The 18,919-nt window shown below is 42.2% G+C and overlaps 1 protein-coding gene across 2 annotated transcripts in view; it reads right to left on the bottom strand.

Moving 5' to 3' along the window:
• LOC307013659 (uncharacterized protein) overlaps positions 1–18,919 on the bottom strand; it is a 467,775-nt gene that overhangs the window by 434,331 nt on the left and 14,525 nt on the right. The window lies entirely within an intron of this gene.

The raw sequence follows: 18,919 nt of genomic DNA, 5'->3' as shown, positions 1-18,919 counted from the left end.
GGAGAAATTAGAGAAATCGTCTGGATGTGGACAGTGTCAAGGCAGAGCTGCAAATTTGTGTCAACTTCACATTTGAGTGCACAGACATGTACCAGAGACTCCTTACAAACAAAAAACTCTTGGAAGCAGCCAGGAAAGGGCAAAAGTATCGTAAATAGACATTCAACTTGTGGTTAGTACACTAGAGTCTTATTGTGTTTTGAGTGTGAAGGATTCAGTGAAGCCAGGATAAAAACTAAAAGATAATCCCAAAGTGTCCTCCTTTTTGGTGTTATGGAAATGGCCACCCTAGTTGGAATGCCTTAAGAAAATATCTGAAGTCAAGCAAGTCACCATAAAAAACAGGAATATCACGCTGCGGGAGAAGGGCGAGCTGTTTCACAAGCATTTCTGTTATATCAGTCTGCTTCTTGATTACTTTGCATATGTCCTTTTCATAGTGACTTTGTCGGTGATGTGCACCACTAGCTAATGTACTTGAGTCCAGAGCCTTTGGTGCTTGAGGTCTAGCTCCAGGTGCTGAAATATACCTATCTGAGGGGTTTACATAACTGCTTGGGATTAGTGGATAGCTGTGTCCTGCTTGCTCTTGTGCGTCTTCTTTCTGCCGTGTGTTTGCATTGTCCAAATACGTGTTCATTGCATCACTCTTATCCTGTGCGTCATACTCTTCATATATTTTAATTTTAGCGTTTGTGTTTGCATTGTCTAAATACGTGTTCATTGCATCACTCTTATCCTGTGCGTCATACTCTTCATATATTTTCATTTTAGCGTTGGACGCTGCTAAAGCTGTTTTAATTTTCAGTTCTTCTTTCTCAGCCCGAAGATGTGCCTCCTTAACTGCCAAGGTTTGACTTTGCTTTAGCGAGGCAGCCTTGGCTTCCAAAGCTGCACGCTTTATTTCCTCTCTTAGTCGTGCTGAGCATGCTGTTGAAGCGGATGAAGCCCTGCTTGTTCTACTGGATCTTGACATCACAGATACACTGTCCATATGAGAAACATCATCGTTGCAGGCTTGTGGTGTCACAGTCTGCTTTCTCACTCACCTATTTTCTGCATTAACATTCCTTAGTCACCTGGTAGTCACACCCTGTCTCTCTCTCTCACTCAGTTACACCCATCAGCTCCATTAGTATTTAGACCCACTTCACTTTCACCTCAGTGCCAGATCGTACTTTGCAGCATGCCAGTCTTTCCCCCATTACCCTCCAGATTGCTCTCCCGGTTTCGACCCTGCCTGTCCCTGACCAGCCTGCCTTGCCTGCTCCCTGACCCGTTCTGTACCTGCGACTCCCGTCTTGCTTTCTCTTGGAACCCTCGCCTGTCCCCGACCAACCCTTTGCCTACTATCTGCCGTTTTGTCTCCTACCAGCCTATTGCCTTTAATAAAGCTGGTTACCGACTATCCCTTGTTTCCTGTGTGTTGCATTTTGGTTCTCAGCTCGTTTGTGACATGTGGTATTTCTTTGTAATGCTCATCACAATTAATCCACACATCAGCTTCATTAACAAAGTCCTGAAACCTCTGAGATTTAGGCTCAAACCAGCTCTCTTGATCATGGCTCTTTTCATCTTCATTCATAAAAAGCACAACTGAGCAGTTACAGTCTTTAAACTCTTCAAAGATTGCCTTGAAAAGTTTCATCTTTGAGATAACTTCCAGCTGCCGTTTGACTCTGACTTATGTTCACAGCGCCGCAGAGACTTCTGGGAGAAGGTTTGGAGGAAACGCTGTGTTTGGGTCTGGTCAAATGATAAACCTGAGGTGGAAGTCTCAAACCTGGCCGGACTGGGACCTGGTAGCAGAGGTGGGAGAAGTACTCAGAAAGGGTATGAATACTCTGTTACAAGTCAAAGTCCTGCATTCAAAATGTTACTCAAGTAAAAGTGCAAAAGTATTAGCATCAATATATAGTTAAAGTACCAAAAGTAAGTAAGTAAGTATTAATTCTGCAAATTGGTCCATTTCAGAATAATATATATGATATGTTTTATAATGATTGATCATTAAAGTGTTCTCAAAGCTGGTAAAGGTGCAGCTAGTTTGAATGACTTTGTATACTGCAGGGTAGCTTGTGAATTTACTCCAGGTGGAACTAAAATCGGATTTAACACTTGATTATATTTCACATCATTCATCCATATCTGTGAAGTACCTAAAGGTATGAAATACATGTGGTGGTGTAGAAGTACATGATTTACCTCTGAACTGTGGAGTAGAAGTACAAAGTAGCAAAATTGAAATACTCAAGGAAAGTACACGTCCCTCACAATACTTGAGTAAAAGTATATTACTTACTTTGCAGCTGCAGGTAAGTCTGGAAACCTCTCCCTAGTAACTCGGGGCGAACTAATACCTGATCAATTAAATTATAGCCTGCTTATCTGATCCTGGTTGACCTGCAAACCGTGCTCTGTGAAACACTCCTCACTGCTCTGTTCCTTTGTGTGTTGCTCATTTAAGGTGCCAACTCATACCGCAATATCACTGTGCTTGTTCTCTCAAAAAAGCAATTTTTGGTGTCTTAAGATTAAAGCATTAAATGACCTGTACACTGCAAAAAAGAAATACAGGAACATCGTAACTGGTTTTTTTCTGCACTGCCTCTTAGACATGGTGCAACAATACTGGTACTTTAACATTTGGAGGTTACCCAATCAAACACTTATCAACATTCAAATGGTAGTGGTGAGTGGTTATGTTGCTGAATCTCTGAGTGGTGGTATATTATAAACTATAATGTCAAACAAGCCTAAAAGACATTGATCAACAAAATGAAATGTTCAATGAAGTAACTAAATCCAATTTAACATACTCTCCCTTTTGACTAATTTAAAGGGTCACTTAACCCAGTTCTTAAATTTTTCAGTGCAGTTAATACAATGAGAGGTTGGAGTGTATAACAGCTCTGTAACACTAGAGCACTGTGGTGCTTTAAGCTAAATGCTTCAATCAGCATGCTAACATGCACAAAATGATTGTAACATAATGATGCTAAGTGGACATAATGCTGAGAGCATGTTCAGCATCACAGTTACGCATGTTTGCATGCATCTAAGTACTAATACGCACAATGCACAGCAGAGGACACTGCAGGGTATTTGGACATATACTAAAATAATATTTAAATCATTCAAGATTCAAGGCTTTTATTGTCATTCGTACATAACTACAGTGTAGTTATCTCGATGAAAAGCCTAGGTCACAGGCTCCTCCAACAGTGCAACACAATAAAACAGATAAAATAGTAAGTAAATACAATACAAGAGAATAGAAGTCGTGCATAAGAGTTTATATACAAGTGATACATAATTTGTAAGTTGCAAACAGGTGAATGTTATGGATGTTTTTAGTTCAGGTGTTTAACAGTCTTATGGCCTGTGGGATGAAACTGTCCCTGAGTCTGGTGGTTTTAGTCCGGATGCTGCGGTACCGCCTGCCAGACGGCAGTAAACAGAACAGTTTGTGGCTGGGGTGATGGGGTCTTTTATAATACTGTGGGCTGTCTTCCTGAGCCGCTGGCAGTAAAGGTCCTCCATGGATGGCAGCTCCGTCCTGGTGATGGGCTGTGCAGCTTTCACCACCCTCAGTAAAGCCTTATGATTCACTCAGTAGCAATGATTTTATGTGCTTTTTTAATGATAAAATTGTTACTCTTAAAAACAAAATTAATGACCTCTTGCCTTTGACCAGTATAGTGTTATCAACAGCTCCCGAAAACACAAGTTCTAATATTACACTAGATAGTACATTAGAATGCTTTTCAGCCATAAACCATGAACAATTGAATTCAATGATTCTTTCTTCTAAACCAGGGGTATTCAACTAAAGTTCAACGAGGTCCAGTTAGAGGAAATCTCCCCATGCAAAGGTCCGGAACATCAAAATGTCTAAGTTGCTTTATGAATTAGTGTGATATATTTAAGCAATAGCTCACGACAGGCCGTGGCAATATGAAAGAACAATACACACTCTAATTTAAATAGTTTTTATTAGTAAATAATGATGTTCAAAATAAAATAGTCCCTCCGTTGCCTTCTGCACAAAACATAGTGCAAGGTGGTTGCTATGCAACAACACTAACAGCGAGCGAACATATTAGACAGAAAGCGTTGATCCATTATTTGGCTGTTTATTTACATTAATGTGTATGTTGCTGTTTATTGTGCATCCACTGTAAAACTGTCCAGCATTAGTAGCATGGCTTACGTGGTCACTTGTATAGGTTGAGATTGTTCTAGGCTGTTGCTTGGCGTGGCGAGAATATTGCTCCACTTTCTCCGGTCCCCGAGATTGGGCTTCCAATGTTTTGCCTTTTGATGTCTATGTCTGGACCGCTGCGTCAAAAAGGAGGGCTTCTGCCCCGTTACTTCTCCGCTGCTTTCTTGTTCCAGTATGAAAAGCAAACTGCAGGCAGTTTGCTTTTCAGCCCAACGGTATACTGTTTTTCTCAGACGCGAAGGGATACTGACTTGTTGTGAAAAGTAACTTAAAATTCTACCCGTGGTATACGCTCAGTATATCACGGCTAAGAACCAATCAGATTGCTTGATTTGATTTGTCCGTTTTATAATTGTTGTTATATTCCATGGAATGCTCTTAACATCCCGATAGCAATGAATATCTTAAGTGCTTTGAAAAAAAATCCATAAGAAAATGTAATCTGTGGAAGCCGTAGTACTGTAAAAAGCACGACCACTCATTTTAGCCGGACCGGCTAAAATAACTGGATGGCCTACCTGCCTGTCAGCCTTCCCTCTGTGCACAAACTTATCTCATTCCCTCATTGGTCATGTGCACGTTCTTGTGTGTTGGAGGAGGGGCTCTGTAAGGAAGTGGCAGATTTTCTCCGGTCTTGTATTTTCAAATTCTAGCGATCTCGAGCCGGTTTCTCAAACTTACATACCTTACCTTTAATGTTAAAATTAGTATTTTTTTCTCATACAGCCTGTGCTGCATCATCTCTTTTTAACCTCTGTCTGAAACCAAAGTCCAGCCTGCTCTGATTGGTTAGCTGGGATTTTAGCCTTTGCAGACCATTTAAATGCACTAAAACCTATATTAGACACTTCAGTACAGGGCAAACCCCCAAAAAGCACAATAGGGCCCCTTTAAATACTTTCTCAACATTTATTTTTAATTTTTTACTAACATCTCTATTTGATATATTAGCTTACTCTTCTTCTTATTTTTGTTTTGCCTTCTATCTTGTCACTTTTGCTGTGTCTATTAAAGTATTCCCTTTTTCTGGACACAAACTGATAGCTTGCTTCAATCAAAAAGCTTCCATCGACCCAGTGGGATTTAACCCCAGAGTGAAATAAAGTGAACATCAGATGTGAACCTGAGTCCCTGTGGAGCGGAGGACAGAGTGTGATGTCTCCTCTCTGCAGTAACAGCTCACCAACAACTGGTGGCAGTGGAGTGCTGCTGGAGCTGCCTGAACACCGTCATCATATACAACGTCCTGCAGCAAATACAACACACACACACACACACACACACACACACACACACACACACACACACACACACACACACACACACACACACACACACACACACACACACACACACACACACACACACACACACACACACACACACACACACACACACACACGTTCATACAGAGGAAGACACGCACCCACACAAACAACACAAATACATGCATTTACAGACATGCAAGCTCAAACGCACACATATATTAACACAACAAGTGGGGTTGAGATCATTGCTCGCAGATCATCATGCTGTGTGGTGGGAAAGAGTTTATTTTTAACCCAGCCTTCCCCGGTCTGATTCTCTGCCAGACTCCGGGCTCCTCCAGCTGGCCGTATCCAAGCAGCCGTGACACTGCAGAGATTTAGAGGATTGTGGGCAAAGAGATGGACACAAGACTCATTGAAGGAGAAAGATGGGATCCAATTGGGAGGAGGGGTCGGGGCGGTCCTCCTTAACCCCCCTGTGTTCCATCTTCACCCTGCAAACACTCGGAGGTACTGTGTCCCGAAATAATCATTAAAGCCGTTCCTTGCATCATGTTTTTATATCCACTCTGCTCCTACACAGGAAGGACACAAGTACATTTACCTTTAGAATAAGCAAGAGGACATATTCTGCTCATGTTCAGGTGTATATCAGTATACAGCGTCTCTGTGACATGTCTCCATGCTTTAATGTTCAAAAAGCTCTTTATTTTTCTCATACTGCCTGTGCTGCAGCACCTCTTTTCACCCTCTGTCTGAAACCAGAGCCCAGTCTGCTCTGATTGGTTAGCTGGCTGGCCAACCACTTAGAGATGTCCCGCCCCTTAGCCTATCACTTACTATGTGTTGGATTGCCAGCCAATATAAGTGCAAGTGTTACATAGCCTTTGCAAACCATTTACATGGACAGAAACCTATAGAACACACTACAGGAGAGGGAAAGCCCCCAAAAACGCATGATAGGGCCTCTTTAAGAAAATATAGAAAAAACATAACAATTTATTTGAAAATGAGGTGCAGTGGTCTCCTTGGATTTAACCCGCTGACTATCAATCAATGTTTATTTATCAACTTCAACATCCTCAATTTGCATCCAAATGAGACGTTTGTTGCTTTGTAGATTCCTGCATCTCCTGCTCCACTAATTTTCTGTCATGTCTCTTCCCAGCTAGAAATGTTTGGTTCTAAAAACATTCTGAGAATGTACATTCATTGTTCTAGGAATGTTTTCAGCTGGAAGCTTTCTTTTGGTTCCCAGAACGTTCTTCTGAAAATTGGATAACGTTCTCTAAAAACATTCTTAAAATGTTTGGTGATAACATTTCTAAATCATTATGCCCTACTATTCTTAAAACGTTTTCAGCGGGAAGTTTTAGTTTGGTTCCCAGAATGTTCTTCTGAGAGGTTGGATAACGTTCTCTAAAAACATTCTTAAAATGTTTGGTGATAACATTGGTAGAATATTATGCCCTACTCTTCTTAAAATGTTTTCAGCTGTAAGTTAGATTTGTTTATGTTGCCAGAATGTTATTATTATAGAGAAGGATAACATGCTTTGTTCAAAACATTATGCACATTTTCTGTGGTAAGAATTTACTAAAATATGTTTACATTATTAGAACATAAAGACATAATATTCCTGTAATTGTTCAAATCAAAATGCCTGGGTAAGTGGACTGACCACTGTGGTCATTAGGATGATTTTGATAGTCAAATTCCAATAGTTAAGTAAACTATTAACACATGTAAAAGGATGAATCGGAATCATCAACGTTGCGTGGAAGTCGGAAACAGTACCGAAGGAGTGGCAGACCGGGGTGGTGGTTCGCCTTTTCAAAAAGGGGGATCAGAGGGTGTGTGCCAATTACAGAGGCATCACACTACTCAGCCTCCCCGGGAAAGTTTACTCTAAGGCAGTGGTTCTCAACCTTTTTACACCAAGTACCACCTGAGAAAATAGTTGGGTCTCCAAGTACCACCATATGACCAATGTTAAAATACAGTCTATGTACAGTTCATGCAGGACTCGGAGGCAAATATATTCATAATAACATTATTTATTGTCAGCAACATCTACTTGGACAAAGGGAAGTCCCTCTCCCTCTGACTCATCACTCACTCACTCACACACCACAAGTGAGAACATAAAGAACAAAATAATAACTTATTCTCACACAACAAATGACTGTACAGTACTTCAATCATACATACACACACACTCAACTAAATGCATTAGCTTTATTAGCATGACCATAGTGACATATATTGCCAAAGGTCTAAGTTGCAACATCTATACACAAATACACATACATAAACACATAAACAGTTATAAACAAACTGCTTAGAATTCGGTGTATCAGCTCAGTTAGATTCCCTCAAACTGTGGCAGGCAGAGACAAACTGTCCTGCAACAATGCAGCTCTCTTTATATTCCCCGAGTAGTATTTTTAGTTTTTCATTCTGAAATATTTGAGGCCACACATACATATCTGCCCCCCCCCCCCACACACACACACATGCACACACACACACACACACACACACACACACACACACACACACACACACACACACACACACACACACACACACACACACACACACGCACACACAGACACACACACACACACACACACACACACACACACACACACACACACACACACACACATGAGAGAGACACACACACACACACACACACACACACACACACACACACACACACACACACACACACACACACACACACACACACACACACACACACACACACACACACACACACACGAGAGACACACACACACATGAGAGACACACACGCACACACACACACACACACACACACACACACACACACACACACACACACACACACACATACACACACACACACACACACACACACACACACACACAGACACACACACACACACACACACACACACACACACACACACACACACACATGAGAGAGACACACACACACACACACACACACACACACACACACACACACACACACACACACACACACACACACACACACACACACACACACACACACACACACACACACACACACACACACACACATGAGAGACACACACACACACGCACACACACACACACACACACACACACACACACACACACACACACACACACACACACACACACACACACACACACACACACACACACACACACACACACACACACACACACACACACACACACACGAGAGACACACACACACATGAGACACACACACACACACACACACACACACACACACACACACACACACACACACACACAGCAGGTGAGAACAGAACCAAATAATAACAAATGACAACTGTACAGTACTTCATTCATACACGCACTCTCACTCTCTCTCTGCCACATGTTGGTGTCCATTGACAACTCACCTAAATCTAATGAGAAGGTTGCGCCTGTCTCCGTGAACACAGTCCTTTGATGTCTGGGGCAATCAAGGTGAGCTTCAGTCTCAGGTCTGGCTCAGCATTCAGCCTGCTTCTGTATTTGGTTTTAATAACAGCAAGGGAAGAGAAGCCTTTCTCGCACAGATATGTGGTCGCAAAAGGAAGGAGAAAGCACACAGCTTTGTCAGACAGGGCAGGGTATTCTCTGTGTTGCTTTATCCAAAAGTCCACTAAAGACTGCTTTCTGAAAGCAGGCTTTAGTGTTTCATCACAAGACAACTCTATTAAACTCTCCAGCTCAGCCACAGTTAAGTTATTTGGCAGTCCAGAGGCTTCCATGCTCTCAGACAGAAAACTCTCTAAAGCAGGGAAAGCTGAAACATCACCTGCCTTGACTTTGATTTCGAATAACTCCAACTTTTTCAGCATTGTGTTGATTTTGTCCTGCACATCAAACACATTGATGGAGAGTCCCTGTAGTCCCAAATTCAGGTTGTTTAAACGGGAGAAAATGTCTGACAAGTATGCCAACTGGCTGAGCCACACTGTATCATCAAACACATCTGATAAGGGGAAGTTTTTGTCCTGTAAGAAGACTTGGACTTCTCTGTGCAATTCAAAAAGCCTTGAAAGCACTTTCCCTCTTGATAGCCATCTTACTTCTGTATGGAGCAGAAGTTGGACATGCTCGCTGCCCATCTCATCACAGAGCACTTGGAATAGGCGAGACTGCATCGGTCGGGCCTTTATGAAGTTCATACTCTTCACAGCAGAGTCCAGCACAGACTTCAAGCCATCGGGCATCTTCTTCACCGCCAGCGCCTCCCGGTGGATGCTGCAGTGTGTCCATCGCATCTCCGGTGCGACCTCTTTGATCCGAGCTGCTACTCCGCTGTGGCGGCCAGTCATAGCCCTCGCGCCGTCTGTGCATACACCAACACACTTTTTCCATTCAAGTCCATTCTCTTGCACAAACGCGTCTAGGAGCTGGAATATGTGCTCAGCTGTTGTTCTGGTGTCCAGTGATTGACAGAACAGAAAGTCTTCCTGAGCTGCACCATCATGTTCATATCTGACATAAACCATCAAATTGGACAAATCTGCAGCATCAGTAGTCTCGTCCAGCTGGATGGAATAATAGCTACTACTTTTAATGCGCTCAATCAATGTATTGTTAACATCCTCTGCAATCTCTACTATTCTCCGTGACACAGTGTCATTTGAAAGTGACACCAAATTTAACTGTTTGGCAGCCTTCTCGCCACACATGATTTCTGTCATTTCTTTTGCGAGTGGGAGACAACGTTTTTCGCCAATTGTGTGTGGCTTACCGGCTTTTGCAATGCGGAGGCTGGCACGATACGAGGCTTCCTGGGCCTTGGCTATGGGTGCACAGCTGGATTGGATCGTTGACTTGCACTTATTCAGTAGATCACATTTTCTTGTAAAGAATTCCGCTGGCTTGTCTTGCAGGTGGGCGTGTTAGTTGTAAGGTACCGTTGGAGGTGCGATGGTTTCATAGAATTATTACTTAACACTTCACCACAAATCACGCACTGTATTCTGGGCTCATTATCTGTCCCACTCTAGCTGAATCCAAATTTAATGTAACCCTGGTTGTATTTCCAAACTGGTTTGTGTCTCTTTTTTATGGACTCACTTGCGCTGCTGCTGATGGAGTCACTCGCAGCTATGTTAGCAGCGTTAGCACTGGGCGGCGTTGTGGCTGCGCATATCACTGTTGCGTTGCTGGCGGAGCCTGCGCTTGCGCTCGCTTGACTGTCCCCCTCCTCATTCACTTGTTCCCTTTCGTTGGTAATGTTCTCCTCTGTACCTCTCTTCCGTATACCTCCCGTTTTGAGCCACTTTTTTAGCATAATTCAGCTTTCTTCTTTCTTTCATAGCTTGCTTGCAACGTTCTAATCTTTCGCGGTCGTCATAGCAACGCGAAAAATAAATGAAAACATGTTTTTCGTTTCTAAATCTAAAAACAACAATAGCCTATTTAGAACTAATTCAAACCACAGTTTCAATTATCTCAAGCTTATTTTCATTCGTTGTAGTATTTTTGATAGTATGATTGAATGGCGGTCAATACAAATTCTGAAGTTTTTGCCATTCCGAAAAAAAATCTTTGAAAACCGTGGATTTTTGGATCTTCAAAGAGCTCGATTACGATGGCCAGTCAGGCAAACAATTACATTCGATCATTGGAAATCGACAATCGGTCTTGATATATGGTTGAATTCAAATCAGTAGGCGAGGCTGTAATTTCTCCAGCTGTTACTCTCTTGAGCGAGGCAGAACATCATAGTTTTATCATGCCAAAAAGCTGCTGTGTCGTTTATTGCACCTCAAACATTAAAAAGAATCAAGAGTTCAGTGTTTCTGTACTTCCTCTAAGAAGAAAGGACAGTAAAAGAAGAGCTCTGTGGCTTCAGGCTCGATCGCCATTCAAATGACAGCGTTGTTTCCCCCAAAAGTGGGCGGGGCCATAATGTCAGGTAGATGTTACTCTCATCTATGAAAATTGATAGCCTACTGCTATATTTAACCATATATCGAGCCCAATCGTCGATTTCCAATCGCTTAATGCAATTAAAAAAATAAAAAAATGGTTTGCCTGCCTGGCCATTGGCTCTTTGAAGATCCAAAAATCTTTGGTACATTTCTGATCGGATTGGCAAAAACTTCAGAATTTGCATTGACCGCTGTTCAACTGACAGCGTTGTTTTCCCCGGAAAGTGGGCGGAGCCGTTATTTTTGCCCGGAAGTGACGCATTTGTTACTCTCATCTATAGCCTGTTTTAAATGGAAGTTTTCTGAGGTCCTTACCACCAGCTGCTCTTGCATTAATAAGTAGTGCACAATGTATAGTGAAATATTTTCGTCTTTTTGTTTACTTGCTGGCCTGGGAGCGCCTTGGGATCCCCCAGTCAGAGCTGGTTGATGTGGCCAGGGAAAGGAACATTTGGGGCTCTCTGCTGGAAATGCTACCCCCGCGACCCGACCACGGATAAGCGGGAGAAGATGGATGGATGGATGGATGGATCCTACCTTTCAGAAGAACACTCTGGGAACCAAAATAAAACGTCCCGCTGAAAACGTTTTAAGAACAGTAGGGCATAATGTTCTAACAATGTTATCAAAAACATCTTCCATTTTTAAGAGTGCACTTAAGAACTTCCTTTTTGATAAAGCTTATAGTTAGGGCTGATTAGATTAAGCCCCTAGTTTTAGTTTGTCGGGGGACAGGCTTAGTTTGTAGGCTTAGTTTGTCGGGGGACATCTTACTTCTTCCTTCTCTCTGTCTGTACCTGTGTGCTCTCATGTTCCGATTAACACAGCTTCCCCGAATTACTTTCTTTTTGGTGTCTATATACACCGGGATCCGGAGTAATGGATGATCCTGTAGCTGCGGTCCTGAGTCCTGGATCGCGAGCCCTGGATCTTGAGTCGTGGCTGTGCCTATTGCTGTGGTCCTGGATGGATATCCTTGTGGATTCATCTTTCTATTATACACACATGCATTTTCAAACATTTGGACTAACTATGTTATCATGTATGTCAAATGTATTATCTTTTCAATTCACACACGGCATCTATTGGACGTCTGTCCGTCCTGGGAGAGGGATCCCTCCTCTGTTGCTCTCGCTGAGGTTTCTCCCATGTTCCCCTTTAAATTGTGGGTTTTCTCCAGAAGTTTTTCCTTGTATGATGTGAGGGTCTAAGGACAGAGGGTGTCATATTGTTATACTGATATTCTGTACAAACTGTGAGTCCACTGAGACAAATGTAACATTTGTGATATTGGGCTATATAAATAAACATTGATTGATTGATCTGAAGAAGGTTATCAAAAACATCTTAAGAAGGTTATCACCAAACATTTCCAGAATGTTTTTAAAGAACGTTATCCTACCTTTCAGAAGAAATGTATATTTTGGGCTCTTTAGCTTCTGCCAGAATTGTGGTCTTGTGTGTGCGGACTGTCACTCCTGTTGTTACGGACAACGTCATTAAACTACTGCCCACCAGCCACGCCCCGACACATGGGGTCACGCCAAGCACAAAGCTTTGATGCGTTCAAGTGCATGACACATCTCGCGATTGACTGGGAATGTCCCCGCGATCGACCGGTTGATCGCGATCGACTGGTTGGGCACCCCTGACCTAAAGCATGACCCTCTGGACATTTAGTTTTTAAGGTCTCCTATTATAGTCTTTGTCAACAGTATATTACAGGTCTCAGATACAGGTCTGTACAGAACATGTCTCTTAAGTGTTTGGCTGAAATACCAAACAGATCATTGCATCCTCTCTGTAAATCCCCTTTAGAGCCCTGTTCTAAAAGTGCTGATTCTGTGTCTGTAGCTTTAAATGCTAATGAGCTGCTGCTGCTGGCCACACCACTCTGAGACGTGATAGGTTTAAAAAAGGTGATAAGGTGGAGGGATGTTACCTTGGTTGGTTATTGGCCAAACTAAATTATCACAAATTGGCCAAAAAAAAGGTTTTTACATAGATGGATCAGGACAAAAATTGTCTAAATGTCTTTACACAGAGGGGACACATATTTAGGTATAAAATACATGAAAAGGTGGATTTTGCATAATAGGTGACCTTTAAGACTTTTAACATTACAGCATTACCAAATATATTCTTTCTGTCCACAAGATTGTATTTTGTATATCTTATATTTTGTTATCTTATTATATTTTGTTATATTTTATTATATTTTGTTATATTTTATTATATTTTGTTATATTTTGTTATATTTCATTAGAATTTGAAGCAGTGAATCTGTTTTAAAGTAATATGATCAATAGAATATTTTCATGACTTCAAAATAATCAACTGCAAAGTGTACCATCTTTCTGAAATGACTTTAGTTTGTGATGACACATGGACGGCTGCCGTCCGGCTGAGTCCTCCAGCTCTTTAACACATCACTGACTATTGTCAATAAAACCAACATTACTCCCCCATTTTAAATTCCACCAATGATTTTGTCTGCCTCAGGCAAGCTCAGACATTTTAAATGTGTATTTATAAGATATTCAGTTATCAGGTATCTTTGTTGTTGTTTGCATACATTTTGGGAGTGCCTGCATTTCTCCGTCTCTGATATATTCACTTTGCCTGTAGGGGTTGGTGTAATGACTTCTTTCTTACAATTCTTACAATTACAATTAAAACATATCTGCTTGTCTATGACCCGAGAACAACTCTTTTCTGATCGGACACCACTTATCAGTGTCAGATTGTACCATCCAAAGTGTTGAAGTCAACAAGGAAATCAGCAGAATGTGCTATATTCTATTTTTAAGTGTCCTTATGTGTTGTATTGAGGTTTGCCTTTTAAGTTAAAGGAAAAGTGTGTTTTTAATATACAGTGCCTGCTAATCGTGAGGGACAAAAACAACAAAAGCCACACACCAAAACAACAAAAGCATCCAATATTCAAACCACAATCTCTATCAAATAATAACAGTGAGATATTTAGCATCAGTGCCGTAACAAGGTTGTGATTGGCCCCGGTGCAAATATTGTTTTGGGGCCCCCATCGCCCCAAGCATAAGCCCACACTGATGCCCTCAAACACGCACGGACATACACAACCAGAAGTGCCACATGTAGGCTATCAACAACAGCCTGCTCTAGCCTGACAACGGCACAGTGAACTAAGAAGAGGATTACACCTGTTTCCTTGATGTTTTTCTCTGGGGAATGGGCCGGAAGGCCTACATGGACCGGTTGCTATAATATAGCTTTTGATCTTGGCGTCGGGGGTCTCAATAGCGCCATAGAGTCCACTATCGGTTGGGGCCCTTGGGGGAACTGTTGGACCTCCGCCGGGCACAGCCAAATCCAGCCTCTCCTCCTGGCTGGCTGGAGAAGAAGGTTGCACAGCCACGGATACAGCTTCACTTGTGGAGCTAGATGGCAATAATAATAATAATAATAATAATAATAATAATAATAATAATAATAATAACAACAACAATAATAATACATTACATTTATAAAGCGTTTTTCCTGGTGCTCAAAGTGCTTACAAGCAAGTAAAACAAAATAATGATGGTGGCAAGGATGGGGGTGAGCTATCGTTAGCCTCCGGTTCTGGCTGCCGCTGCACGTCAACATTGCTAGCGCTCGATTTCCAGGACGATGTATAACAAAACAAACGGTTTAATTTCGTCAGTTTAGCTGTTACATCTCCTTGTTCTCTCTTGTCCTTTCTCTTTTGAGTGCCGCTCTTGTGCTTTGGTTTGCTGTACATTATAAACGCAAGCTATTACATTTTTTATAATGCTGCCGAACTTGCTGCTGCTAGCTACAGTACAGTACAGGTTGATTAAACGGTTCGCTCGTCATGCAAGGTATCACTTGACATGAAAGGGAGCAAGGTAATTGGACAGAAAATTTACAAATTAATTAAGGTTGCTTGGTTACTTTGAAGACTGCGTAAACCGGTCAATGCCATTGGGGCCCCAATAAAATATATATATATATAAAATAAAATAAAAATAATGTTTTTTTTTGTTTTTTATGCATGGGCCCCGAGGTGCGTTGCACCTGCTGCATCGTCGATAGTTACGCCACTGTTTAGCATACAGAAAATACATTTTCACACCGTGCAGTCCCTACACTGAAGGCAGGCAGCTTTCCACCCGGGCCCAGGCCTACGCCGCCGAGGAAGAGGAGCGCAACCTAAGACACAAACAATAAAATGATTATATTGCCATAAACTGCACATGACGAAAAGGAACAAGAAAATACAAAAAAACACTATAGGACAGTGGCTGGCCTGGTCCTTTTGAAGAGGAAACAACATAACATGTTAGTTGCCAGCCTCATTCACCAACTCAATATAAAATTAAAGAGTTAAAAACAAGGCATACTTTCACAGCGTTATTTTCCAACTCAGCTCAATCCTGCCGGTTAAATGGTAGCTTAATAACCCGGGTTGCTGGGCCGGTTGTGTGCATTAAACTCTGTTAAACACAAAAATAGGTTGCTTAAAACACAATTACAAACGTCTGTTAAAACGCTATTAAAAAGCTAATTGCTCGTAACAGACCCGGTCTCGTGCCTGTAGGGAGTGTTTCCCTCCGTCAACGGTAAAATCACGTCTTGCACTCGCCCTAATAAAACCCAAACTAAATGAGCCACTTGCATAAGTTAATTTAAAAGACCATAAAACCACCTTAAAACTGTAATTCCTACCTTTGTGAGAGGGAGAAGACCAGTGGCTGTGCAGCCAAGAGAGAGACTAGGCTTGTTTGAGACGAGCTGCGGCTCGCCTCGAAAGTAGACGAGAATAGCCGATCGCAGCCGGGAGAGGTCTCAAAAAGCTTGCCTGATGTCGGACAGCTCGGAGTCGGCTTCTTCTTCTTCTTCTCTCAGTTTTTTGGCGGATTGCAAACAACTTTATAGTGCATACCGCCTCCTCCGCAGTCGGTTTGACTCGGTTTGCATTTATAAAGAATGCACAAATTTGTGTCTGTCTACAGAAGGTCCAGTTGTGATAGACACGGTTCGCCACTGGTAAGCAGTGCAAGTATAGTATTAAATATATAGATATTAATTTCATGATGATAACAATTGTGGAACAATGATGAAAAATGTGAATGGAAGTGGCAACGTCAAACTGATCAAAACAACAACAAACTTTTGCCGAGCCAATTGGAGAGTTTCATCAGCAGCACGGGGTAAAAACCACCAATGAGCGCTCAGCTCGAGATACCAGCGAGTCGTTTCCCATCAAGCATTTCGCTTCCGCAGCCCGTGGAGAGAAACTGCGCCGCCGCGCCACGCCTGGCCACACCTCGCCTGGCCGCACCTTGCCGCGCCCTGCCTCGCTCTCAAGTCTGCGGGCGTCTTTGTCCCGGGAGATTTCAACATCTCATGTAGGTGAGCCTCCAGAGCAAGTCGGACAAAATGACTAACCATCATGCAACGCACTAGCAAGACGGCGATCGCAATTGCGCAGGTCTGCGTCGGTCTCGCTCCTCTTTAACAAGCCTCCTTTCTTGAAACTTTTTATGACTTTCTGTTTACCCGGTCACCGGTCATTTCACCGCATCAGGTGACACCGTCATGTGACAATGACGTCAGATTCCCATACTAGCTAGAATGCTTAGCAGGATGGTAAACATTGTCAACAAAGAGTGGTGCAGTAACGAGTCCTAATACCCGGAAGTGAGTTAGCATTTTACCACTACCAGTTCCCTCGTCTCAGAGTCAATGGGATTTCTCCATAGGATTTTGGAAAATAGCTGAAAATAAGGTCTGTGGTTGACACACATTTAAAGAGCAACTTCCAGGTTAAAGACGCCTGTGAATAAATGTGTAGGAAAATGATGAATACACTAGATTTTCAAAAATATATACAGAAATATACAATACAGTGACATCTGGCGTCGTTTTTGTAAGAAATGTTCACTTCCGCATAAAAAAGCCTCGGCACGTGACATCCCGAGTGTGACGTAACACGGGGGACACAAGGGGAAGAGCGGCCGGTGTAACGTATTAATAAACATGGATCCCAATGCTAGTTTCGACACAGAAGACACAGAAGAAGTTGAACATGAATATTCGAATGCATGTGACGGACCACAACCTTATAATTATGAGCCTGCTAGGCGTCCAAGAGACCAGGAGCAGCCAAGGATTAGAAGAAATAACGGCCATCTGAGAGAAATTGAGCTGTGGTGTGAGGAGAACCAGTGGAGAACTGGGCAGCTATCTTGGTGAGTGACCGGCATTAGCTACAGAATGTTACATCACAACATTGTAAAGTTAGCTATCATATATCAGGCTATAACTAAAGTAGCATTGATAATATAGTAACGTTACTGGCAGGACTGTTGATACTGATCCATAACAGGAACTAATGCGCAAGTATCAGCCGTATCTCACGTTACCTAATGCAAATCCACACTACGTCTTACGGTGCTTTGTACCGGAGGGGAGGGAGAGAGCAGCGAAGGGGGGGAGAGATATGTAATACGGTTTCCTGATAAACGTTTTGTTTTATAGGTGCTTGTGTGGGGAATGCCAGCCCATGACCTCACCTGTGGAGAGCATATGCTGCAGGGAGGTGGATCCCTTCTGGGCCCTGGTGGAGAACCTCACCCCCAGACATAACATGCCTAATACTGCACCCAGGCTTTGAAGCATGCTGTCTGAATCCCTTTGTGCTATAGATAGCCTACATGAACTTCAGGCAGGAGCATGGCCCGCTTCAGGCCAGCAGACATGAGTATGTTTAGATTACAATTAAAAAGGTAAATACTATTAAAGATAATACAATTGCTATTGACCCCGAGTGTTTAGCAGGTTTCAAAACCCAGAACCTGTAGATTATATACTATATAACACTTGTTGATGATGTTAACAAGGCTATCAAGTGTATCTGTAGATATTGTGTCCCTATCCCCAGGCAATACCGCTACACAGCTTACAGGCAGGTCATCCGCTGGGCCTATGGAGTTCTAGGCAGGCACATTAGGAAGCCCTTACCCTCATGTGTTGTGTCTGCCATCAGAAGACAGTTCCGAGAAGGAGGAGGAATTTACAAAGGTTTTGAGTGGCCTCATTTTGGTGACGATCAAGACAATTAATCACAATCATAGTGTGTTCGCACTATGTGTTCGCATACACATGCATTTCCAAACATTTTGTCTACCTATGCTGTAAATGTGGTATTTTTTCAATTTACACAAATAAACATTGATTGATTGATAGTGTCTTTTCATTAATAACCACCAAAATACGTTATTTGAACACTCCTCTCGATCGATTTACAAAAAAAAAAATAGTATGGCCCGCCCTAATACACCAATGCAGTTTTTAAATCATTTTACGAGTCAGAAAATGCTATATGTTCATTGCAGTTATTGTTTGTTGAATTAGATTACCATGACCTCAACATAATTATGTAGAGTACAAGTCCACAGCCAAGAAAATTGTATTTG

Source organism: Notothenia rossii (assembly GCF_949606895.1).
Source record: "Notothenia rossii genome assembly, chromosome: 7".
NCBI lineage: Eukaryota > Metazoa > Chordata > Actinopteri > Perciformes > Nototheniidae > Notothenia > Notothenia rossii.
This window is presented reverse-complemented; position numbering and strand designations above follow the sequence as displayed.